This window comes from Capsicum annuum, chromosome 12 (assembly GCF_002878395.1).
Source record: "Capsicum annuum cultivar UCD-10X-F1 chromosome 12, UCD10Xv1.1, whole genome shotgun sequence".
Classification (NCBI taxonomy): domain Eukaryota; kingdom Viridiplantae; phylum Streptophyta; class Magnoliopsida; order Solanales; family Solanaceae; genus Capsicum; species Capsicum annuum.
The window spans coordinates 219,183,174-219,209,908 of NC_061122.1; the positions used below are offsets into that span (position 1 = coordinate 219,183,174).

The 26,735-nt window shown below is 33.7% G+C and overlaps 1 long non-coding RNA gene across 1 annotated transcript; it reads right to left on the bottom strand.

Moving 5' to 3' along the window:
• Window positions 1–10,185: 10,185 nt before the first annotated feature.
• Window positions 10,186–12,063, bottom strand: LOC124889445. The gene is made up of 2 exons (XR_007048429.1): window positions 10,811–12,063; window positions 10,186–10,411 (listed from the first exon to the last, which is right to left on the bottom strand). It is a non-coding gene; the product is annotated as an uncharacterized LOC124889445 (long non-coding RNA).
• Between the last annotated feature and the right edge of the window lie 14,672 nt (window positions 12,064–26,735).

Below are 26,735 nucleotides of genomic sequence, written 5' to 3' on the forward strand. Positions count from 1 at the left end.
GATATATTGAATGGAATTATTCTTGTGAGGTGTGAGGGAATCTTTTTCTTTTGTTCCTCTCTGTAAGTGTGTGCTTTTGGAGCAGGAAAAGGAAAAAAGAATGGAGTCCAGGAGTCGAAAACCAAAAAAATGGAATTCCTCTTTTATTTGTGATCCCCCCTGTGTGTATTTTTTTTGGCCAAGGAAAAGGAGGGGGTCACGTGGGGTAGGGGTATGGTAGGTAGGTAGAGGGTGGGGTGGTGAGGTTGTTAGGATTAGGATAAAGTTTGTTAGGATAAGGTTAGGAATTTATTGAATTTTTGTTATTTTTGTATTTTTGTGGGGTATAATCACATGGGTGAGGGTATATAGTAAGGTGAGCTAAAAAATGGATAAAAATTCAATTTTGGGAGAACAAAATTAGGTGTCTACACTTGTCTGTTGACAAAAATTTTGCATGCCTTATTTCAGCTCACAATCATGTGCCTTTTATGTGCCGACTTTGTCTTACTTTGTGCAATTGAAGAAGCTGGTAGCCAGTTTTGAGATCCTTTCTCACTTGATTTGACATGGACTTAACTCAAAGACAAGAGAAAAATGACAATAATTTTTATTTTATTTAGATAACTGACTCAAGAAAATAAAAATATAACTATAGAAAAGAAAGAAATGACAATGAATGTCCCCATTAAAAAAGATGAAAGTTTATCTGGAAATGACAGTCAACTCTAATGATTATGACATGTATATCGGATTAAACTGTCTGATCTTTCCATTCAAAACTCTCACAAATTGTTGTTGAGTTAACTACTCTGAAAGTGAGTTGCTTTCTTGGTACAATTGCATTTGGAGACCTCATTCGGCTAGTGACGCCTTGAAGGGTTTTCGCCAACAAGCCTCTCTTATTTTTTTTATCACCTCACCATCATTCTATGGATTCCGTAAAGGTTGTCACTAATGTGACTATCATTTTCATTATTCTCAGCTCACCATCTCCTCATGGTGCCCATGAGGGTTTTCACCAATAAGGCTCTCTCATTCTTGTTTCGAATCCTGGTTCTATTGAGAAAGACAAGTAGTTCCTCAAAATGCGTCATCACAACCATTGCATGTTTAGCCTTAACATTCTCAAAGATTGATCTGAAGGTTTTTTTTTTGTTGTAACTTGGCTTTTGGATAAGGTTTGAAAGAAAGGAAGGCATGGGGCCCAAACGACACTTGAAGTGGGGTAGGACTTACCACTTTTGGAATCGACTCAAACATTGAGAATTAACTCATGCCCCAGTTTCTTTTGGCTGGGTGACTCTAAATTAGTTATTTGGTTGGATCGAGCCCTTAGTAGGCAGCCTACGTATCTCACCCCCGAGAGAGGAGAATCAGGTCTTGCGTAGTTCTGGCAGCTTGTTTTACTTGATTCTAATTTCTTTTTTTTTCTACGTTTCTTTTGTTATCTCTTTCTCTTTGGGAATTTTATGACTCTATTTTTCTTGACACTCTTCTCTTTACTTTATTTTTGGTCATATTTTCTTCTCCTTTTTCTTCTCTCTTTTCTTTTGAAATTTTTCTAACTCTACTGTTTTGCTCGATACTTTTCTTTTGAGCTTTGTTGACTCTATCTTGATTCTAAAAGAGGGGTATGAAATAAAATTACACTAAGGCTCAAATGGCGTAAACAAAGGATGACACAATATCTGGATAGTAGAATGAAATGCCTTCGTCATATCAATCCTTGAAAATGCAGTACATAGCATGCAATGTGAAAGTACGCAATAAATATAACTTATGACATGTTTTACAACACTAACTTTCGCCGAGCATATGTGCCACCTCTTCCTCTACATTTGTCGAACAACAACTCCATCTTTGTTGTACATCCCTCACATTGAATGACTCATGCTTTCGTGGAGTTGGTTTTTTTCTGTTCCTCGGGAGCACACATTCGCTATTTGACCTCATTGAGCTATGTTTTTCAACTGATGAACAAGTTATTCTTGTGATTCTCAAAATAATTGCCTTAATTTTCGAAGAAGGCTTCTACTTGTCACCAAATGTCTCAGCACTCTACCTATTTTCTCAGATGTTTTTCCTAACTTTAGCCCTCTGATTCAATGTTTCATGGTTAAGTTGGATTTTAAGATCTGGTTGAAAATTCCGCTAGCATGTCATATCACTAAAATCAACATAAAATATACTATGTAAAGAAAACAAACAAACAACACATATTTAAAACACAGGGAAAAAGGGGACACTTCCTTTAGTTGAAACAAAAGATAGAAGGGTTTGAACATAAACGACAAAGGGACAAAAGAAAATAGATCCCGAACTACAACCCTGAAATAATTTGGAAAACAGAAAAGAAGATAAAACAAACTACCAGACCTATTCCTAGTAAGGAGTGGGGTGACTTCTCAATTGCTCAGCCTGACAACTTAGCCACTGGATTTCATAGCAGCATGACTAGAGCTTTCCTCACTTTCAATGTTCTGCATCATAATTGATCCATCTTGAATCATCTTTCAATTTATCTTTTCAAATCTCGATAATCTTCAATACTATGACCCTGAGCATCACAATGATATGCACATCGTATGTTAGGATCAAAATTTCTTGAACGCCGATTAAGAGTGTGCCCAAAGAGAGGAGTGATCATGCCCCACTATACCAATCTATAAAATAAACTGGCATACGACTCTCTAATTGGTGTGAAGCTATCTCTCGACTTCTGCCTCATTTCATCATTTGGCTTGGATCAAAAATCAGGCTTAGAAGGGTTTTGGTATGTTTATGGAGTTAGTGGACGACTCTGAGGAGTTGGTGTGTTCCACTGTGGGTAAGATAAGGTTTGAACATGTAGCTGTGCATTATATACTAAATATGGAGGTGGAGGACCAAAGTATAATGGATTTTGAGAGTGATTATGTAAAGCTTGGACATGAACTTGGGTTTGAGCCTGAGAGCGACGACGCCGTGGTCTCCTTGACCTTTTCTGCTGTCCAACTACAATTACAGATGCATCTTTCTCATTATTTTTCTCCCCAACACTTCCTGAACCCTTTGAATTGCTTGAGTAGTCGCTTTCAATGTTGCAAAACTCACAATGCGACCAGTCTTAATTCCCTCTTCTATCATCTTTCCCATTTTAAGGACCTCAATGAATGGCTTGCCTAATGCAGGTAACAAGTTTTGATAATATTTTTTGTGTTGCGCTTGAATAAATACCTCTACTATCTTACTTTCTTTCATTGGCGGTTTCACCCTAGCCACTTATTCACGCCATCTAATCGCATATTCTCTTAAACTTTCGGAGTTCTTTTTTTTATACTAGTTAGGGATTTTTTATCAGGGATCAACTCCACATTGTATTGAAATTGTTGCACAAATTCATTAGCTAGGTCATCCCAACTAATCCACTTGTCAATGTCTTGGTCAACAAACCATTCCAAAGCTAGGCCTGAAAGACTCTCCCCGAAATAAGCCATGAGTAGCTCTTCCTTCCCTCTATTGCCCCTTAATTGGTTAAAATAGTGCCTCAAATATGCCACTGGGTCCTCATGTCCGTCATATTTCTCAAACTTTGGCATTTTAAAATCGGGAGGAAGGTTGACGCCTGGAAACATGCATAAGTCCTTATATGAGACACTTTTGTAACCCCCAAGTCCTTGTAAGTTCTTCATAGCCAGTTCCAAACTTCTCAATTTTCTGGTCATTTCCTCTTGTTCTTCTGTCATAACAGGCTTCTCAGATGGGGAAATTCAGGTGCGTCAGTGTAGCCATAAGGACCAGCCGACTTAAATGTGGGAACGGGAGCATAATACTGATCACTAAAAATATTCAATACATGCTCACTTGCAGAGTGGAGAGACACAATCGGTGGATAAACCTCAAAATTAGGAGCTTCAGGTGGGGGTACTGTTGTAAAAGCATAAACAGTGGGTGGAACCGATCATGTGGTATTTTTGTGTTGAGGAGTGAGGAAATGAACATTGAAAGTGTTTGGATATTCTTGCCCTGGAGTCGATCCTAATGCATATTGTGTTGTGTCAACAAAAATAGGGAATTGAGCATGTGACACTGGAGGTAAATTAGAAAGATATTCCAGATTATCAGCGGGAAATGGAGGCGGCGGCAACCCATTTGCCCAAGCTCGATGCATTTCTATCATTTGATGCCTTAAATTCCGAATCTCTTCATTAGCTCCTAAATTCTCATTCCCCGAACTCCCTATCTGATTGTGACCACAATCTTAGTATCCTTGTTGGCCATAACTTTCTCTTCGGCTAGGTGCAATATGAAGGATCAGCCAAAATGCCAAAAATCAACCACCTTAAACTAACTGGACAAGAGATAGCAAATGCGTTAGAGTTCCAACACTTTAGTAAAACTTTTTTTTTCATTTTGAAAAGATCACCGAAACCAAGGAGGGCACCTACATATCTCACCCCCAAAAAGGGAGAATCAGGTGTGCGTAGTTCGTGAAGTCTTGCCAAAATGGCTGATTAAACTCTTTTTCCTCTCTTTTTTTAGAAACTTCAAAAATAACAAATTGTCAAAAGAATTGACGAAATTTGTTTTTGCATTTTTCAGGTTTAAACTCCCTATACAAAACAAAACCTATGATTACCAAAGAAAAATCTTTTTGGGTTTTCAATTTTTGAATTTCATACGAAAATGAGACTTGAAGCTATTAACAAAAAATCTTTTTTGTGATTTTCTTTTAAAGATGTATAGGAAACACCTACTTTAAAAGAAAAGTGAAGAAAATCTTTTTTTGAATTTTTCAAATAAGATCCCGAAACCCACAATAGGCTGCCTACGTATCTCACATCTCGAGAGAGGAGAATCAGGGGTGCGTAGTTCGTCCAGATAGGACAATTAAGGATTAAATAACCGACTGAACCCTGACTTGAAAGACGAGACTACAATGATAATTTTTTGGGGGGGGGCGGGGGGGTTCACTTTGACACTACATATAAAACTGACACCAACAACTATGGAAGAAAAACCATTTTCGTATTTTCATTATATGAAATGTACAAAACTTCTACCATTTTTTTTTAATTTTTCTTTTATGAAAATCCCTATGAATGAAAAATCTTTTTTAAAAATTTTTGAATTATGAATGATGACTAAAGAAACAAAAGGAAAATCTTTTTGATGCTTTTTTTGTATTTTGAGAAGATGGTGCAAATGGTGAAAAAAACTTTTTTTTTTGAGAAAATAAATGCAAAAGGTAAAAGATTTGTTTTTTTTTTTGAATTTTTGGAATGTGAAGAACAAAATTTATAAAAAACTCTAAAAAAAACTACAAAACCCTTTTTTTATTCACCTTTTCGTTTTCTCTTTTTTTTTTTTTCCATTGCCTACACACATTACTTTAATTCTAGCACATGCTTTCTGTTGACACCTAAATTTTTTCCTCCACAACTACGTTTAATCTCGAGTTTCTTTGATTTTTAATAAAATAACAATATTTATTTTATCGAATAAAGAAACTTTTCAAAAGTATTTATCGGGGTAATTTCGTTATTTTAAGTAGCGGTTATAAATTATCGTATTCAGTTGTACGAAGTTGTAATGTTGTTACTTAAATATCTATTTTTATAAAAATATCGAATTTTAATCAAGGTTGTCTTGAAATAAATTATAATGACTAAATCTTGATTTAAGTACAATTTATCCTTGAAAATAACTTATTCGAATAAATATATGTTTGATTTTATCAAATCAAGAAGCTCGGAGTTAAATGAGATATTAATCCATTTCGAATTTTCATTTAATTTGGTCATAATTGAAATCAAATTGGCCACAATTGCGATGCAATTGGCCAATTGATCTTTAATTTGGCCAAAACTTAAATGAATGGCCAAATCCTCAATTTGGACCCAATTAGCAAATCAGTAGCAACCCAATTACCCTTCAATGGATCATCATAAATGGACCAAGCCACACCAGCCCACTTCCATTAATTACCCGACCCAATTCGATTCTCCTCTTCAAACATAAACCATAATAAAAAAAAAACAACGTCAACGTCCTTCATCAATAAAGGACAACTCTTCTCAACCATCGCAGTAGTACCAATGCTAGCCTGGCAATCTGACCATACCTGCGAACCCAACTAACCCCTCTTTCTCTTCAACTCGACCCATCGATTAAGACGTTTTCTTTGACGAGAGTTCTAAAAATTGGACACCTCACGCACCACAACGGCTCAAATCCGCGAATCTCGGTAACAATGGTATGATTTCATACATATATGTCACAATTTTATTGGCTCTTGGCAAAAATTCGTTTTCCCTAAATCTTATTGGTCCACCAATTTCAAAATTGGTACAATCGGTATAATTTGTTGGGGGTAATCCAATTTTTAAGGATTTTGAATTCCTTTTTTTTAAGTTCCTAACCTACCCCTAATTCATCCTCTATATAAAGACCCATTTGGGTCACTGTTAGGGGATTTTTTTGGAGGGGGAGAATTGAAGGGTTTTCGAAATTCTAAGGTTGGAGAATTAGGGTTCAAAATTTTTAGGGTTCAAGAAGGAGGTTTCGAAATTCTGGGGTTGGAAAATTTGAGTGCGAAAAAATTTTCCTAAGAAAAGCTAGGTTCGAAAAGAGAGGAAAAATGAGTCTCGTGAAAGAGGAACTTTTATTTAACAAAGATTTTAGGAAGAAGAGGTCAGCTAGTTGAAATTTACGTAATGGAATCGAGCTTTCCGGTGGTGGTGGAGTTTGACGTCAGTTTGTAGTCCTATTTCGCTGCTCTCGAATAGGTAATGCCCTTTTTCCGTTCAAGCTTTGATCTCTTCTGCTTCATCTCGATCTTCTGTAGTTATGAATAAATTTTCAGTATGATTGTATGCTGGGTTATTTGCTGGTAGATGGCTTTGATAGCTGTAGTTAATTGTTGGTAGATTTTTGATTTGATACTCTCGTTTTGTGTACTGCTTGTGGCTTGAATAGCTGGTTGGCTAGTTAAAGTTTATTGCTTGGACTATGTTTAATAGTCTTAACCGAATGTTGTTTTGGTCGTAATTGTTAGTTGACAGTGTTTTGTCTATTGTTACTATTCGATGGAGTCTTAATTATCGAGCTAGCAGTGCTGCTAGTAGAGCTACCTCTCAAGTTTCTTTGGCTTCTCATATGCTAAAAGGACAATGAGCAGGATCCAAAAGCTTATCAGAAAGTCCTAGGTTCTTTTAAAGACCATTTCATTCGAATCTGTCAGAATAGTGAGGAGGATTGGAATAATAGTCATCCTTGCTGTAGTTTTGTAGAGTTGTTGTTAGTCTCATTTTCCTCGTTTCTATTTGGACGTGACTGTCTCTAAATCTTTGAAATGAAGTTTTATTTTTCTCGTTGTTGTTAGTCTTGTATCCCTTATTTGAAATTATTTGAGAAATCATTGAAATTAGTTTAGTCAATTTGCCTTTGAAGCAAAAGTTTTGTTAAGTCTCTTTGGTTTACAATGTCCAAGAGGCTTAACTAAATTGACAACTCGCGATCTTGTGAAAATAGAACTAAAGACGAAATGTTCATGACATGTTTTCGTCTTTGAAAGTTCTTAATCTGAATCTACCTGCGGGTATTGTTTGGCCACAGTGAGTGTTGTTATCTTTCCTTTCCTTGCTCGTATGCTTCACTTCGTGATATCTTCAATCTCTACTTTGCTCTGTTTAGTTACTGCTTTATAGTGTTATACATTCGATGACATAGCATTTTAGGATTTTATATAGGCATGTTGAGTGTTGTATTACTTTAAAGTTGATAATTGTGATCTACAAAAATCGGTTGTGCTGCTGAGATATTTGATATTCTGCTTTAGTGTTTTATTTTGTTTCATCTCATTTTAATTTTGTTTTGATTGTTTTAGTGTTGTAGTTAGTGCCTGTTAAAATGATGTCATGAAAAGTTTTGGAATTCTTGTTGATTTTTACAGTTATTACCTTGCTCAATTTTTTTTCCTTTCCTTTTTACTGTAAGACTATGAACTTTCATTCGTTGATTCCCTTGATTTTCCTTTCTTTTGCTTTGGATATTTGGGTGGCCACTTATTGAGTAAATCATACTTTTGTCAAATAGTTTTGTGGGTTCTTTGAGTATTTACAAAAAAGATTCATTCATTTGGTTCATAATATTTGAGCTCTTGTCCACTTGATGTGTACATCATACTTGTGTTAACTAATTTTGTGGATTTTTGGTATGTTCGTTGAAAAAATTCAGTTTTTCCATATTTACTGGTTTAATTTTTGTGTCTAAATTGCAAAAAATGGAGTTTTCCCCTTCTATTCTTATTGTTTCTTGTCACTTGTTTACTCAGAATTGTACCTTTTCCTATTTTGCTCAAAGCATGACCTTTTCTTGAGCCGATTGTCTTTATTTATCTTTCTTTTGCTCTATATTTCTAAGCTTTTGTTACTTTTCCAACTAATCCTATGGGATTTTGAATGTATTCATAATAAAAGATTTAGTTTTTTTAGTTACTCATTTTCCTTCTTTTCTTTCTCAATCGGATCTATATTAATGTTTTCTTTATTTTTCTTGTTTTGCATGGAAATTCCATCCAGAGTCCGAATGGGCTTCCTTTCCTTTGCATTGCTAAGAGTCCAATGAGGCCTCTATTTTTGAGTCAAACTTCGAGGGAAAATATTCAAAAGTTCGACCTCGTGGCATACCGAAACCAAGGAGTCGAAAGAAGAAGAAATGGATTAAAGTCCTACGTTCGAAGCAGCCAAGAGACAAAAGTCTCATCTGTTATTTTTATTTTAGTTTATTTATTGTTGTCTTTATTTATTTATTCATTTGGGCCTCGAAGACAAAGTTGTATTTAATACAGGTGAAGTGAAAACTCGAGCTGAAAAGGGGCTCAAAAACATTGAATTAGGACAGGTGAAAGAATAGGTCAAAAACCCAACTAGATTAGGACAGGGTCGACGGTTTGGGCTTAAAAGACTAAATCACTACTTCTCCCCTTTTCCTTTTTTCTATTTGCTTACTTGCTTTACGTGTGCTTGGCAAACCTAGTTAAATCCTTAGTTAAGTCGCTAAAAAACTAGTTTTGCATAAACACCAAAATATTCCTAAAATCGCTTTTCTTTTCAAAAAAAAAAAATAAACTTTTTCAAAGTTAAGCAAAAGATGATTTTCAAACAGTCCGGATAACCGCAAGTTAGCGGACGTTTTAGGTGCCTAACACCTTCCTAAAACGTTAATAGGAACCGCTTATCTAGAATCTCTTAACTTAAATGATTTTTTTGTTTTGAATCGTCTAAGTACATTACAAAGGTTTCTTAATTCCTTTTTTCAAAATTAAGTGGCGACTCTCTTTCAAAAGTCAAAATTTTCGCAAAACACTTTCCCTAAAATCAGTCAATCAAATAACCACGTTACCCTCAGAGATGCAACATTTAGCACGTAGGGATGCTTCAGAGGTAAGTCTCCTACAAAGGAACAAATGGGCCTTGCTAGGTCTCAATATGATGCACATAAGCATGACTTAAAGGCTGACCTACGCTGGGGTTCACTAACAAGGCTGTTTAGGGGGGAGCATATGGTCGATAGTGGCTGCTTTGGCTCCCCCTCCTAAAATAAGGGTGACTCCACTATAGGTCGTGTACACAGCATGTACTACAGAACTTGTTGCAGAAAGAATTGACTCGAGTTATGCACATGATGCCAGTTGTAAAGCGGTAACACATAAGAGAAAAACTGTAAACAAAGAGAACGTAGGCACTCAAAAATGATAACAACAAACGATAACACAAACAATGTTTACACACCCATAATGTCAAACTAAGTCGATACAACTCCAAAAAATAAGCTCGAATTCCGAAAACTCCCCAGCAGAGTCATCAAAGCTGTCACACCCCTTTTTTCCGAAAAGATATATTTTTAATTTCGAAAGGGTTTTTATTTATTAAAGTGACAAAAGATTGAAAATTTATTTCGAAAAAGGATTATTTACATTTTGAATCAGAGTCGCCACTCGACATAATCTGGTGTGCCAAGTCACCTTAGAAAATCCTTTTCAAAATGATTTAACTCTTTAAACTGGTTTGCAAATAGAGATTCTGGTTAAGGAATTCTGTTGACTGAGGGGAAGGTGTTACGCACCCCTCAATCCCGTGGTTCGACCACAATCGCTTGGTGGAGAATATCGGCTAATTTGACACTACCAATGTATAAACCACATAAAAAACACAAAAACAATGAATCAAAACAAAACAAATCCAAAATCATAATGTCCAGTTCAATTTATACAGTCCAAAATAGAAAAATGCAAAAATAAATCCTATCTAACCTACACTAATACTAAACTATACTCCGATTCTTTACTCCATTCGATATTTCGGGACTTGACCGTGCGCCTTCTTCAAGTACAACTTTCTCGGGGCATTCCCCGAATAAAGCAATACAAATACCTTGGGGCATTCCCCTGTCAAATGAGTACATTTTTTCAATTGTGATAAAACAAATCCATTCAACGCATATCGCAAACATTTCATCAATTTCACAATCCCTAAGTTTGCCTACCCCTATCGTTTGCCTAACGATTCACGACCTAAAACAAGATACTATCGAACTTAACAAAGTCGATGTTTATTCCGAATCAAGTAATCATCACTAAACCAACATAAATCAACATTCACTTTTAACAATTTTCGATCGTTTTCCCAAAATTCAACTTAACCCCAAATCAACTACGTTATTAACATACTTCACATCAGAATTAACAATCAAATAACGACGAGTAAAATCACCTCAATCAAATTCAACCAAAAATCACACCATTCAAAAATATTCATGAAAAGAGAGGTAAGAGATAGAATTGGACCTCAATAGTTCATTTTATTCCAAAATCAGTGATGAATTGAAATTGACGGAGCAACGGAACCTCGAACCAACTGTAACCTCAAAACCTGCAACTTGAACAAATACCAAAGAGCACAACCCAACTCGAGTTTCCCGATTAAAAATCAGTGAACGCCGTCAATCCGAAATGGACTAATAGGAACCAAACGAGACCAACAATATCCAAAACCCAAACCCGTTCCAATGCAAAACCATTTTTGAACCAATTTTGGAAAAAGAATCCGGCTCGCTACTGTTCTCCTGTTTTCGGCTCGTCAGTGATCCTCGGTTTTTGGTCAAAAAATAAGAACGAAAGAGAGCTGGTGGCTTTTTCGATGGGGAAAAATGAATTCCGGCAATAATCTCGCTGGAAAATTCAGAATATTAGTCATTTCCCAGCGGCTTCCCCACTCCATTTCCCTTTTCTCGTCTCTCCGTCTCCGATCTACCTCTCAATCGCCGACCTCTCTCATTTTCTCTCTCACTCCGACCCTTGTGCGTGTGTTTGTGAAGAATTGTGCGTAGGTGGTGAATGTTGAGTGCTATGTTTGTTGTTGTGTATGGATTCTGGAGAAGAAGGTGAATTGTGTGTTTTATGGTGAGGTTTATGTGTGTGTCTCGTTGGTGAGTGAAGATACCAGTGAGTGAAGAAAAGTAGAGCTTTTCTGTGAGGTGTATGGTAGTGACGATGGATGGAGAGTATGGTCAGTGAGAGTATCTGTGCCCCCTTGAATGTGATGATGTATATGTGTATAAATGGAAATTAAGCCCCCTTTTTGTGTGTGTGGAATCACGTGGGCTCCCTTTTTTTTTTTTGGTTTATTCCTTTTTCTCCCTTCTATGTGTATGTATTCTGGTATTAAAACAAAAGATGGAAAAACGTGATTTGGGGGTGGTGACGTGGTAGGGGTAGTGGTTAGGATAGGGGGCATGGGGTGGTGATGTGTTGTCCAAAATTGATATGAGGGTGGTTAATTTTGTTACCAAAAGAATAATTGGGGATTAGGTTTGTTAGTGGGTTTGTTATTTTTTTTTGTATTTTTGTGGGATAAAATCATACGGGTGAGGGCACGCAGTAAGACAGAGGTAAAAATGCTTTCGAGGAGGGACAAAATTATGTGTCTACAAACATAATAACCTAGGTAAAAATATAATGTGTTATAATGTATGCATTAAGATTATAGTGGTATACAAATAACATGTTTGTAAGGTATTTATATTTTATATCAAGAAGCTTGAAAAAAAGAGTGAAGAAAGAGATATTTTCAAGTTAAAAACATTTTGCCCTTGATAATGAATATAATTATAAGATTTCCCTTGGTTGTCCTCAACTCTCCTTTCTATGTAGTAGAAATATATATATACATATATATATTGATTCTTTATATTCAATACAAAGATGAATTCCTTACCTATAAATAGTGGTGCTTCTTTCTTTGTCGTGGTGGAAGAAGAAAAGAGATCATGAGTTGTAGTATATTGTGAGACATGGGGAAAAAGATAAGTGTGGAAATATTGTAATATGTAGTAGTGAAAGAGAGAGTTGACACATAGCAAAATATTCTAAATCTTTAACTATATTCACTATACAAAGAGAGTTTTAATGTGTTGAAGGAAAGTGTTTTTATGGTGGGGCTTTGGACTCTTCAACTAATTCGGAGTTGCTTGAGTTACAAATCGTTGATGGGTTGTTGTATTCTGGAGGGGACAAGTCAAAAGATATACTGGATCGGTGTAGATTATGTCGCAGTGGGCTTGAATCTCCTTAAGGAGAGCGAGATATCCGCGCTCCGACCAAGAAGAAGATTATTTTATTTTCTTTCATTTTTTTTATATTTTCAACTGTAATTTAATTATTATGATATATTACACCGACAAAGTCTATACAAATCTTTTCATACCGCTTCGAGGGAGAGAGGTTATTTTGAAAAATTCTCAGCTTAAGTGAAGAAATTTAAAATATTAATTAAAAAAATAATGATAGTGAAGAGAAACATAACAACAAATAGCACACAAGTGCGGGAGAATACATGCAAGAAGTTTAAAACATAATAAACAATAGATTATATCAGATTCCACAAGCCAAAGACTATATGAAAAGACTATTAAAATGGCAGACAGATACTCTAGACTACTATCAACTCGAAGACTACATGAGTAGTCTTATATTAGGAACAAAAAATGATTCATGAGATTCAAAAACTTGTTAGAATTTCAAAATTATAAAACGGTCATGAGATTAATGACCCATAGCAGACATAAAAAGTGATCATCCCACCTAAGTTTTATCGAATGATTTGAAGTTTGCTATAAAAATGATTCTAAACTTGAAACCAAATTATAACTTTGATCTTAAACTTTGATAGTGTATAAATATGATCTTTAACTATTCAAAACTGCACAAATATGACCTCCAATCCTACGTGGCAAAACGCGTGTTCAACATGCAAAACTGAGCGCGGCCTACTTAAAATTTAAGGGCATAATACATAAATGTGACCTTAAACTTTGACGGTGCATAAATATGACTTTTAACTATTCAAAATTGCACAAATATGACCTTTAATTAACTTTTCACTATTATTTTTAGCGTAAAGATGAAAATGACATCTAATTTCTTTTGTCATTGCGGAAAAAGAGAAATATTGAAGATTTATTAATTAGGTGGGTCAGCCTCATATGAAAAAATCGCGCGGGTATGTATATATATTACAAAGCAGAGGGCGAATTTAAGTTATATAATATATCTAAATATAATTTATTTAAATATTAAATTAAAGATGAAACAATACTAATAATAAAAAAATTATAATTTTAAATTAACGTTATTAAGGATAGTAGTAGTAGTATATTAAATTAACGTTATCAAATTAACGTTATTACAATGTTATTAAATTAACGTTATTAAAACATTATTAAATTAATGCAAGGGCGGACCTACGTGATTTCCATGGGGTTCATTCGAACCCCCTCAGTAAAAAAATTACGTTATATATATAAGGTAGAAAATCTATATTTATGTACGTATATTAATGTTGAACCACATGAAATAAGACACTTAGATAGCCCAGTGGTGTTATTTGCTCTTCTTGGGCGCTTCCTTCAGCCTACTACGCAGGTTCGATTTTTTAATTAAAAAAAAAGTTAGGTGTTGCAGCTATAGAAATAAAATATTATTATTATTATTATTATTATTATTATTATTATTAATAATAATAATAATAATAATAATAATAATAACGGCGCCTTTTTAACACAAAAAGCAAAACTTTGACAGTGCAAAAATATGACTTTTAGCTATTCAAAACTGTACAAATATATCCTTCCTCCAAGTTAGCCCTTTTAACTATGTGACACCTTGTGATCGGATTACCTTTTCATGTAGGTGCGAGTGAAACTCGAGCATGGGGTTACAAAATCGGAGGTCATGTTTATTCAGGTTTTGAATAGTTAAAGGTCCTATTTGTGCACTATCAAAGTTTAAAGTCAAAGTTATAATTTGGTATCAAGTTTAGGATCATTTTTATGTATTAACTATCTAATCAACTATTAATGTAAAATGTATGGTTGAATTATATATATATATATATAGTGATTTTATATAAAGCACCACCTAGTCAAGTATGGTTCTTTTTATTGTCATGTGAATTAATGGACCCCACTTACAAAAAAACAGAAAACTAAAGTCCTTTCTTTCTCTCTCTTCCTTTCAACTTTTCTTTGAATCACCTTTTCCATTTCATCCTTTGTCAAATTTTATTATTTTTCTTTTCTTAATATTTTTAATTCAAAATTTTATATTTCCTCTTTTATGCACAAAAAGTGCCGAATTCAACATTTTAGAGCTAGCTTATTATCTGGGACCCACTATATTATATCAAATTTTCGACCCACGTTTCTTCTTCTCCCCTTACTTCTTTCACATTTTTTTCATCAATTTTAAATTAATTCTACAATATATATAGACTATAATTATTTATTTTTTAAAATAATTTCACAATTAATTTTTTAATTCCTTTGCGATTTGATTGAAAATTAAACTGAATAAAATTATATTAATTAAATAAATTGATAGCTTTATTTGATTTAATTTTTTTAAATTGATAATGTTTGAGTTGGCTGATATTATAATTATTTGTATGAAATAACAAATGTATCAATTTTTATAAATAATTTCAAAATATTTTATATAATTTTTCATTAGAATTTTATCACTATTAAATTTATTCAAACAGACTGATAGTTTTAGGCTTAAACACATTTTTAAAAGAGAAACATGAATTAAAATCAATTTATGTGAAGAAAAATTATGAGATTTTATCTGAATATTTTTATATTTTTTATAAACTCAATTTACCTTATTAAAGTTTATCAATGTTAAGACATTATTTATAATTCAAAAAAGTTACAATCATCATAACAAAAAAAGATAGTTCATAATTACAAATTAGCAACAACAAATGAAATTTCTTTTCTAATGGCAAAAGAATAAGAGATAAATAGCATTATTTGAAACTACAAAACAAATCAAAACAATAATCGAACCAATAAATATTTATTATATTTATTTTAATTTGATTTAAATAATTAAAAATTAACTAAATTAATTTGATTTTTATACTAACCGAAAATTTATGCAAAGCAAAATATAAACAATTCTACTTAAAAATCATATATTGATACAAAGAGAATCGATTAAAATTTACTACACGAAAAAAAACATTCAACTAATTAGGTCAGCAAACCAAAGTTTTCAAAAATTATTCTCCAATATTAAACTTTTGAATCCAAAATATTCTAAATTATGTCACAAAAATGATAAATAAACACTTTCTATAAAATTTCTTCAAAAATTATACAACAAAATAAAAAAATAAAATATTTTAAACAAAAATTGAAAAAAATAAGATAGAGGAGCAAGTAAAAAGACGAAAAAAACAAAGAAATTAACAACCCATTAGAAGAGTCAATTCCTTATACTGTCACTCAACTTAGCAAAATGTCCCACTAAAGTCATTTTTTTTTAATTCCAATAATATCATTCAAGTTGTGCATTTTCCTTACAAACTAATAATTGTTAAAAGTGACTCAAAAAATGATCAAAATAGTCCATCAAGTTTGAGATTTGAATTTAAATAGTCCTTATTTTTTTATATGAAATATTAATAAGCCTCCAACTATTTTTACTTTTGTACTTCTTAAATTAGTTTTTAATATATTTTATTTTATCAATAAGTGCATAATATAATTAAAAAAGACACAAATCATAATATTAAAAATGAATTAAGAGAGCCGGAGAAACGTCTACGGGTAAACCGCTGTATCCATATGTTTTATCAATAAGTACATAATATAATTAAAAAAGACACAAATTATAATATTTTAACGAATTAAAAAGACAAAGAATGTTAAATTAGAGTTTAAAATAAGTCGTTATATTTTAAATGAAATAAATAAGAAGTACATTTATTGTCCAAGTTGGTAAATGTGTTCAGTTTTTACAGCCAAGTTGACGAGGCGATATTATAATTTTCTCTGAAATAATATCACAAGATTGATAAAAATAATATTGAAACCTTAAAACATTTTTAAGTTACGAAATGGTTATATAGAATCACCTAATTTTATTTGATAGTGAATGATTGATGTTATTATCATGGTATCCGTTAATATGCATTGTTTTTTAAAATAAAACCCCTTAAAAATATTTATATATGGTTCTTCTACTAGCTAGAGACTCTAGTTTTTTTTTTTTGATTTGCAGGAATTCATCGTCTTCTTTATGAATTATAATTTTTTTCGATAATAATTTAGAGTAGAAGAAACTTACAACTAATTTGAACTATTTTATCAAAAATAAAGATTAATCCTAAAATGAAGAAAATATAGAATATTATTTTATTATTGAACTCCTAAGTTTCCAAATCAATAGAGTACACATAAGCTTATTTCTAACTATTTTAATTGTAATTTTTGGTGGACGTCGTTAGATTTAATATCGCGGATAAAAGTTGAAAGAAGATTGTACTCACTAAGTTTTCTCTCATCTTTTGAGTCACTTTTAACAATTATTGATTTTTAAAAAAAATACATAAAGTTTGATAATATTATTAGAATAAAAAAAGATAAATAATTTTAGTAGAATATTTCTCTAAGTTGAGTGACAATATGAAGAATTTAGTCCCCATTAGAATTCATGAGTCAATAAGAAAATGCCTGATAGAAGTATGAGTTGGCATATCTCATAGATGCTAAAAAATTTCCACACTAAACTATCTAGCTGGAATATTCTATCGTCTATTTTATTTTTATTAAGTTTTATCCAAAGCTTATAGTGACTATGATAGGAGAATAAAAATAAATATAGCCTTTTTAAAAAAAGAAACTTTTTAGTCAATTTGGCAACTAGAATGCAAGTGATCATGACCACTTTAATAAAAACCTACCTCATTTATTATTTTATCGGAAATATAGATCTACTTAAACTCAAGATTTTTTATTAGGCAAATAAAATACTCTTTATTAAGAAGTATTTTATTCTCATAACTCAAATTCAAAACTTTGGATTAAGGAAAATTATAGAAATAGCTCTCCTGATTTAAAAAAAAAAAAATTCTCTAGCCCTCGAGTTTCATTTGATCGGGGAATAAGTTATTCTAGGATAACTTATTTTGGAATATTTTCATATTCAATGTGGATAAAAATAACATTACAATTTTGAAATAACTAAAACTCGAATAAATTATCCTATAATTTTATCCCAACTAAATATGAGATTAGCTCATTCTATAATTAATTTTGAAATTATTCCTTAGACATCCCTCATACCAAACGAGCACTCAATTAAAAATAGAGAAATTTTATTCATTTTGCTATATTTATTGGTGGTTTACGCCAGACATTTAATTAACATCTTATTAAGGAAAAAAATTATAATTACAAGTAAGATTAATAAATAGGATTTAATTTTGTTGAAAGAAGGGAAGTCAGCTCAGCCCTTCCAACTAACATTGTGAAAAAAGTGTTAACTAACTTCCGGAAAGTAGTTGGTAACTAACTTTGTAACTTGTAGCTTATTAAGTTAGTTAAATAATTAGTCTCTAGAATTGTAATGCCCTGAGATTACACCCTAGACGTCACATGGTGCTTACGACCCTGAAGGATCACAAGTTAACTCATGGCTGGTACCTGCTGTGAGCACTGAGTAATAATAATGAAAAAAAATGCGGAAGTAAAACTGAAAATGCCATAAGGTTCATAAAACTGAATCAATACTGAGTACATCTGTAGAATAACTGCTAACTGATAATGTCTGAAAGCCTCTAAACATTCGAAATAAAAGAGTTGATAGGACAGGCCCCAGCTAACTTACAATTATTATCTAAAATAACTGAAATGCTTAAATAATGCAATGACTAAATAAGAATCGCGTCCTCGAGGGATGAGAACTCACTACTGTGACTGGGATTGATCGACTGATTTGGCTAAGTATGGTCAGGAACCTGAGTGTTCAAACCTATGATATGAGACATCATAGCGCAAGAGAGAGTATGCATCAGTACTTTGAATATACTGGTATGTTAGGTGAGGTTAGGCTAATATGCATGGGTTTATGTGCGTGAGTAATAATAACAACTAAATATCGTGAAGTGACTGGATAAGAGTATATGCAAGACTGAGACTACTGAAGATAATGAACATGTAATATCAAGCATATATCGTCTGTCTAAATTAAACTGAAACTTAAGTACTGAGTTTCTGAGAACTGAAAGTTATGATCGTATGGAACTGAACTGAGTTCTGTACTGAACGCTGAATACTGAATACTGGAATTGAGACTGTGAGAGTTATTATCTAACCGAGACACCCTGTTTATTGACTGATTTGGGATCCAACCTGTAACCCCAGTTGGAAGGATAATAGCATCGTGCCATAGATTACTAACACTGGCTGGGTCAACCCTAATATGGCAGAAAAACTCATAAGAAGTATATAGTTACGTCAACCATAGTCTAGTAGGAAGACGAGTTACCCTACGCTGGCTATGTAGTTCTGTAACTTAAGAACTGTTACTAAGGGTCAAACCCTATACTAGCAGGAATTCCCCCATCCCCGAATTCGCTCGATACTGAATCCTACTCCCAACTGAACCGACACTGATCACTAGATTGTACTAAGCTTAACTGAACTCACGTTGATTCTGTTAGCTGACTGAATGCTACTATTTAAAATACCATGAAATCGTTCTATTATGGTTAGAAACTAAGTAAGCAGCTAATTTCGGGTATACAATATCCCCAGGACTCGATAGCATAAATAATGGAATCATATCACAGTTTTAAAAGCATTACAATTAGGATATCATGCACAATTTGTTCACATAGACATTTTGTCAAACACATAGGGAGCATGGTTCTAGTACTTGAAAAATATAACATGGGGATATTATGACTACAATATTCAACTCACAATTCATGGGTTATGGCATGAGGTATACATAAGTCAACCCGCATGCTAGTTTATTTACTTGAAATTCATAATCCTCTTAGTTTAAAACCCATAAAATCAACACATACATGGACACAATTCAATTCAAGGATGTAATCCATAAATTAAATTCTCAAAAGGATTCATGAACTCCAAGGATGGAAGAAACCCAAGGATGAACACCAAACATACCTTGATTTATGAATTTGTGAGAATTGATGGTGAATTCTTGAGATTTAATCTTGAATCTTGAGGGGCTAGGGTTTGTTCTTGAAAAAGGGCTACTTTAATTTTGAGTAAATTGTTAAAATAATGAGCAATTAGTGCTCTTTAGGATTTAAATCCCGTGTTTGGACTAAACAGAGTGAGAAAAAAGGACTTAAATGCCCTTGAAAGTTAAAAATGCATAATTGAACTCAAAATTTAAATTTTGACACTCGGCACAACGTGGTACAATCGCCTCGGGCCACTAGAAAAGGGACAATCCCGAATTTACCCTGTGGCACGACGTGGTAAAATCGCATTGAGCCACTGGAAATGGACAATTCTGAAAATGCCTCTTGGCTCGATGCGGTTCTTATCGTGGTGACACATTGAAAAATAACAAATGTGAAATTGTCCATCACCGCGACGCGGCCTTATTGCGTTGGGCTACTGTTTTTCACTAAAAGTGTCATAACTTCTCACCCGAGTATCGAATTTAGGAAAAAATTGGTATCGTTAAAAAGCTAATTTAATTTCCTACAATTTGGTGGGTCTTGAGCTGGAAAATTCTAGGTAGAATAAAAGATATGCTCATTTGAAGTTGACTAAAGCAACATACATAGTACAATTACCGAATGGTGACATATCTTTAGTCATACATGTTGGTTCAACCAATATATTTGACACTAATACACTTACAAATATTTTTTACTTGCCTCAGTTTAAATTTAATCTGTTATTAGTCTCTAAACTTACAAAGGAGTTACAATGCCTTGTATCTTTTTATCCTAATCTCTTTGTGTTTCAGGATCTGTACAATGGAAAGATGAAGGGGATTGGTAGAGAAGCTGATGGACTCTACATCTTTCCAATACCACTACTACTAATAATGTTGTGATGATAGAAAAAAGATAAAATCTTATTGATTCTGTTTCTAATTTTATTCGTGATTCTGTAGTTGATAATGCCAACTTAGACATACTCTTATGGCATAAAAGATTAAGACATGCTTCTACTCATGTACTTAGGAAAGCACTGCCTATAACTAGTGGTATAACATTCAAAAAATTAATGAATGTGTTGTCTGTCCTTGTGCAAAACAAGTCAGACTTCTTTTTCCAACTACATGTATCAAATCTACTTCTACATTTGAATTGATACATAGGATGTATGGGGACCTTATAGAGTTCCCACTTTTGAAGTAAATAAATTCTTCTTAACCATAATTGATGACTATTTTAGAATGACTTGGATCTTTCTTTTGAAACTCAAGTCTGATGTATGTGTAATACTATCTCAGTTCATTCAACTTGTTAAAACTCGATATGATAAAAACATCAAAGTCATTAGAACTGATAATGGAACTGAGTTTGTTAACTCTATATGTTCTACTTTGTATAGCAACTTAGGGGTTATTCACCAAACTACACGTGTCTATAGCCCTCAGCAAAATAGAGTGGCTGAAATAAAGCATAGGCACATTCTAAAAATCACTAGGGCCATAAGATTTTAGGGAGAAGTGCCTCTTAAATTTTGGGGCTTGTGTGTTAAAATAGTTGTGTACATTATCAATAGACTTTCCACAACTGTGCTAGATTATATTTTCTCTTATAAGAGATTGTATGGAAAGAATCAAAATATCATTCACATGAGAAACATAGGATTCTTGTGTTATGCTAAGATAGTTCAGCAATCTGATAAACTTCAACCTAGATTTAGAGAATATATTTTGATGGCTTATTCTGATACTCAGAAAGGCTACTTATTATATGATCATACTAATAAAGTGTTTTTTGTTAATAGGTATGTCAACTTCAGAGAAGATGTATTCCCTTTTAAAAACCTAGTGCATGACTCCCAATAGTCAACTGCTACCAAACTCAATGAGACTCTAGTCAGCTGGTCAGACATGTACGTGCAGAACATACAAATCTCTCAAGATTCAGCACCAATTGAGAACACTAACGATCACATGATACAAGAGCAGGTACCACAGGTTGATCAGGTTCAAACTCCAAACATATCTCAACCATAAACTAAAAATCAGGAACAAGTTGTGATCAAAAAGACAAATAGAATCAGAAAGACCAACAGAATTAGAAAAGCTCCACTATGGCTCAAGGACTTTGTTTCTCTAAACATTCATCAGAAAGAACCTTATGTTCTAGAGAAGTACTTGACCTATGATGTATTGTCTCCAAAGTACCAGGCATATATTGCAAAGTCATTTACAACTACAGAACCAGCTACTTACAGTGAAGTTGTCAAAGATACAAGATGGATAGCAGTAATAAAGGAGGAGATTATAGCACTAGAAGAAAACAAAACTTGGGAGATCACTAGCTTACCTGAAGGCAAGAAACCTATTAGTTGCAAGTGGATTTTCAAAATAAAATCTAAATTTACTAATGAAATAGAAAGGTTCAAAGCTAGATTGGTTGCAAAGCCTATAGTCAACAAGAAGGTATTGACTTTCAAGAGACTTTTTCTCCTGTTGTAATGATGAAAACAGTTAGAAAAATTCTCATAATTGCAGCTCAGAGACATTGGTTCATTCACCAGATGAATGTGTATAATGCATTTCTACAAGGTGATCTACATTAGGAGATTTACATAAACTTGCCACTGGGATTCAAGAGCCAGGGGGAGAAGAAATCAATATACAGACTCTTGAAATTCCTATATGGTCTCAAAAAGGCTCCCAGACAGTGAAGTGCCAAGCTATCTGAAGCACTGACAAAAATGGGATTCAAGCAAAGTTAATTAGATTATTCTCTATTCATAAAGCAAGACAATAAATATATTACTATTGTCTTAGTATATGAAGATGATATGCTAATCACAGGTGATTCCTTAAGATTGATTGAAGATATCAAAGGTAGACTACAACAAGCCTTCAAAATAAAAAACCAGGGTGAACTCAAATTCTTTTTAGGGATTGAATTTGCAAGATCAAAGGAAGGTATTCTGATGCATCAGAGAAAATATGCATTAGAACTTGTGTCTGATCTGGGACTTGGATCTGCCAAACCTGCCACTACACCTATTGATACAAACATCAAACTAACTACTAAAGAATATGATGATCATGTCCTTAAAAAGGAGCATGGAATCAGTGATCCACCAGAAAATGTGCATACTTATCAGAGACTCATAGAAAAATTATTGTATCTTATAATGACTAGGCCTGATATTGCCTATAGTGTCCAAACTCTTAGTCAGTTTCTACAGCAACCAAAAAAGTCTCACATGGATGCAACTATCAGCATAGTCAAGCACATCAAAATGAAACCTGGACAAAGAGTGCTAATGTCCAGCCAATCAAATACTGAAGTCTCAACATACTATGATGCAGATTGGGCATCATGTCCATTCTCTAGAAAATCTATCACTAGGTACTTAGTGAAGTTTGGAGAATATATTCTCTCCTGGAAATCTAAGAAGTAGAACACTATTTCTAGGAGCCTGACAGAAGCAGAATACAGAAGCATTGCTGCAACTGTAGCTGAACTTGTCTGCTTGGACTATTGAAGGAGATTGGGATTAACACTACACAACACGCTAAGATCTACACTGATAGCAAGTCTTCCATGCAAATTGTATCTAATCCTGTATATCATGAATGAACCAAGCACATTGAAATAGACTGTTACTTTATAAGGGGAAAAATCAATCGAGGACTAGTCACAGTCAACTATATTCCTACCAGAGACCAGCCTGCTGATGTGTTGACTAAAGGGCTTAGCAGAGCACAACATGAACACTTGATATTCAAACTAGGTACCCTTAATCTATTTGGGATCACCTAGCTTGAGGGGGAGTGTTGAAAGAAGGGAAGTCAACTTTGAAATAAGGGAAGTCAGCTCAGTCCTTCCAACTAACATTGTGAAAACAGTGTTAACTAACTTCCGGAAAGTAGTTGGTAACTAACTTGTAACTTGCAGCCTATTAAGTTAGTTATGTAATTAGTCTCTAGAACATTCCATGATTAGTTATATATACATGCTAAATACACATTACACAATACAAGATCAAGATTCAATCAATAGGATCAATCTAAACTCTTCTTTTCTCTCTCTGCATTCTTATTTTTCTTTCTTCTTTCTTCTTCTTCATTCCATTTCAGTTTGCAGAGTTCATCCATGATGAACTCTTATTAAGTTCATGGAGGTATGCTCAGATCCTTCTACTACGGTTCAATGATCAAAACCAAGAAAAAAAGTGCCTTTAACGTGAAGATCAAGAATTAAAAAAATTCTCAGTATTAAACTTTTTATAAAATGATTTAAATTATTTTAATAGTTCTTTTTTTTTTTATAATAAATCTTTTGAAGTGAGGTGATTAGACAAAATATAGCGTGGCTGCAACTTATCGAGGATATAATATTCGATAGAAAGGAATGATGAACATGAATTATAGTAGAAGGTTAGGAACATGAATAACAAAAAATGAAACAAAACAAACTACTAGACTTCTTCCTAGTAGGGAGAGGGGTGACTTCTCAATTGCTCGGCCTGACATCTTAGCCATTGGTTTGTATATCAGCATGACTAGATTTTTTCTCACTGTCAATGTTCTGCACCATAATCAATTTGTCTTGAATCATCTTTTCAATTTCTCTTTTCAAAGCACGACAATTTTCAATACTGTGACCCTGAATATCAGAATGATATGCACATCCTACATTAGGATCAAAACTTCTTGAATGCGGGTCAGAAGTATACCCAAGGAGAGAAGTGATCATGCCTTACTGTGCCAATCTCTGAAATAATATAGCATACGACTCTCCAATTGGTGTGAAACTATCCCTCAATTTCTGCCTCATTTCATTGTTTAACTTGGATCAAACATCGGGCCTAGAAGGGCTTTGGTATGTTTGTGGAATTGGAGAATGACTTTGAAGAATTGGTGCGCGCCATTGTGGGTAAAGAGGGAGTTGAACATATGTTTATGCGCAATATACTAGAGATGGAGGTGGGGAAATAAAGTATATTGGATTTTGAGAGTGATTATGGAGAGCTTAGGTATGAACTTGGGCTTGAGACTGACGGCAACGACGTCGTCGTCTTCTTGGATGTGCCCATTCTCTAACTATAATAGCAGTGTCATCTTTCTCATTCTTCTTCCCTCCGAGTTCCCTCAATTGATTTCAATATTGTCCCAAATGTTTCACGGATTTCTCATGCCCATCTTGCTCTTCAAATTTTGACATCTCAAAGATTAGAGGAAGGTTAGCACTTGAAGGCATGCCCCAGTCTTTGTATGAAACATCTTCTTTACCCGTAGGTCCTAGAGAATTTTTCATAGCATTTTCTGCACTTTTTATTTTTCCAACCATTTTCTTCGACTCTTCTGGCATACTGGACTTCTTGTTAAGAAATTTTGGTGGTCCAGTTAACTTAAAAGCAGACTCAGGAGTATAACAATGATCACCAAAAGTATTGAATATAAGTTCACTAGCAGCATGGGTACGCATAGCCATTGGGCGAGCCAGTACGGAAGTCCCAGTAGAGGATTGAGCAACAAGATCGCAGACGACATGTGGTGTTGTGAATGTTGCAGGCTTATACTGAGGAGCTAGAGGAAAAGTGGTGGAAGTATTGAGATGCTTTTGGCTTGAAATAAATTCTGAGACATGTTGCAGTGCATCAACAACAGTAGAAAACTGACTTTGAGATTTTGGTGAAAAACTCGAGGTATTTATAGGATCAATAAAGGGAAATAGAGGAGGAGGCAACCCACTGGCCCAAGCTCGATACATTTCTGTCATTTGTTGTCTTAGCGTCCTAATCTCTTGCTTCAAACTCTCATTTTACTGATTCTTTGTTTGATCCATGATGTCACTCTCTATATCTTGGTTGGACACAACTAACCCTTTGGATTTGGTGTAATGTGAAGGACCAGCCAGAATGCCACAAACCAACTACCTTAAACCGACTCAACAAAAAACAACAAATGTGTTGGAGTTCAACACTTTTTCAAAACCTCTTTTTCCTTTTTTTTTTTGAAAAGATCAACGAACCCAAGAAGGGCGCCTACATATCTCACCCCCAAGAGAGGAGAATCAGGTGTGCGTAGTTCGTGAAGTCTTGCCAAAATGGCCAATTAAACTCTTTTTTCTTTTCTTCTTTTACTTTTTTTTTTTAAAACTTTGAGAAGAGAAAATAACAAATTGTCAAAAGAATTGACGAAAATATTTTTGAATTTTTCGACTTTAACATCTCTATACAACATGAAACCTACGATTACCAAAGAAAAATCTTTTTGGATTTTCGATTTTGAATTTCATATGAAAGTGAATCTTGAAACTACCAAAGGAAAATCTTTTTTGTTTCTTTTAAAAGATGTATATGAAACACCTACTCTAATAAAGAGTGAAGAAATTTTTTTTTTTTTAATTTTTAAAATAAGATCCCCAAACCAAATTGAACAATTTAGGATTAAAGAACAAACAAAACCTTGACTTAAGACCCGACTAAAGACAAACGAGTGAAGAACGTAAATAAAATCTTTTTGGGGTTTTTAATTTGACACATGACAGCCACAACTAGGAAAGAAAAATATTTTTTGAGACATTTTCGCTATATGAAATGTATAAAACTTCTACCATTTTTGAATTTTCTTTTATAAAACTCCTATTAAAAGAAATCTTTTTTTTTTTAAATTTTCAAATTATGGAAGCTTACTAAAGAAACAAAGAAAAATCTTTTGATGTTTTTATTTTTGACAAAATGAGTGCAAAAGGTAAAAAAAAAAAAAATTTTTTGAATTGTGAAAAACAAAATCCATAAGGAACACTAAAAGCTACGAAACCCTTTTTGACTCACTTCTTCTTCTTTCTTTCACACACACCTTACTTTTAACACATGCTTTCCCTGAATCAATCCGTCAAATAACCACGTTACCCTAAAAAAATACAATATTTAGCACATAGGGATGCTTTAACGGTAAGTCTCCTACCAAGCTAGGTCTCAATATGATGCACATAAGCATGACCTAAAGGCTGACCTACGTCGGGGTTCACTAACAAGGCTATTCGGGGGAGCGTATGGTCGATAGTGGCTGCGATAGATTTCCACTCACTCCATACATCCGACAGCTCCTCCTCCTAAAATAAGGGTGACTCAACTAGAGTTCGTGTACACGATGTGCACTTCGAGACTTGTTGCAGAAAGAATTGACTCGGGTTATGCAAATTAGGCCAGATATAAAGCAA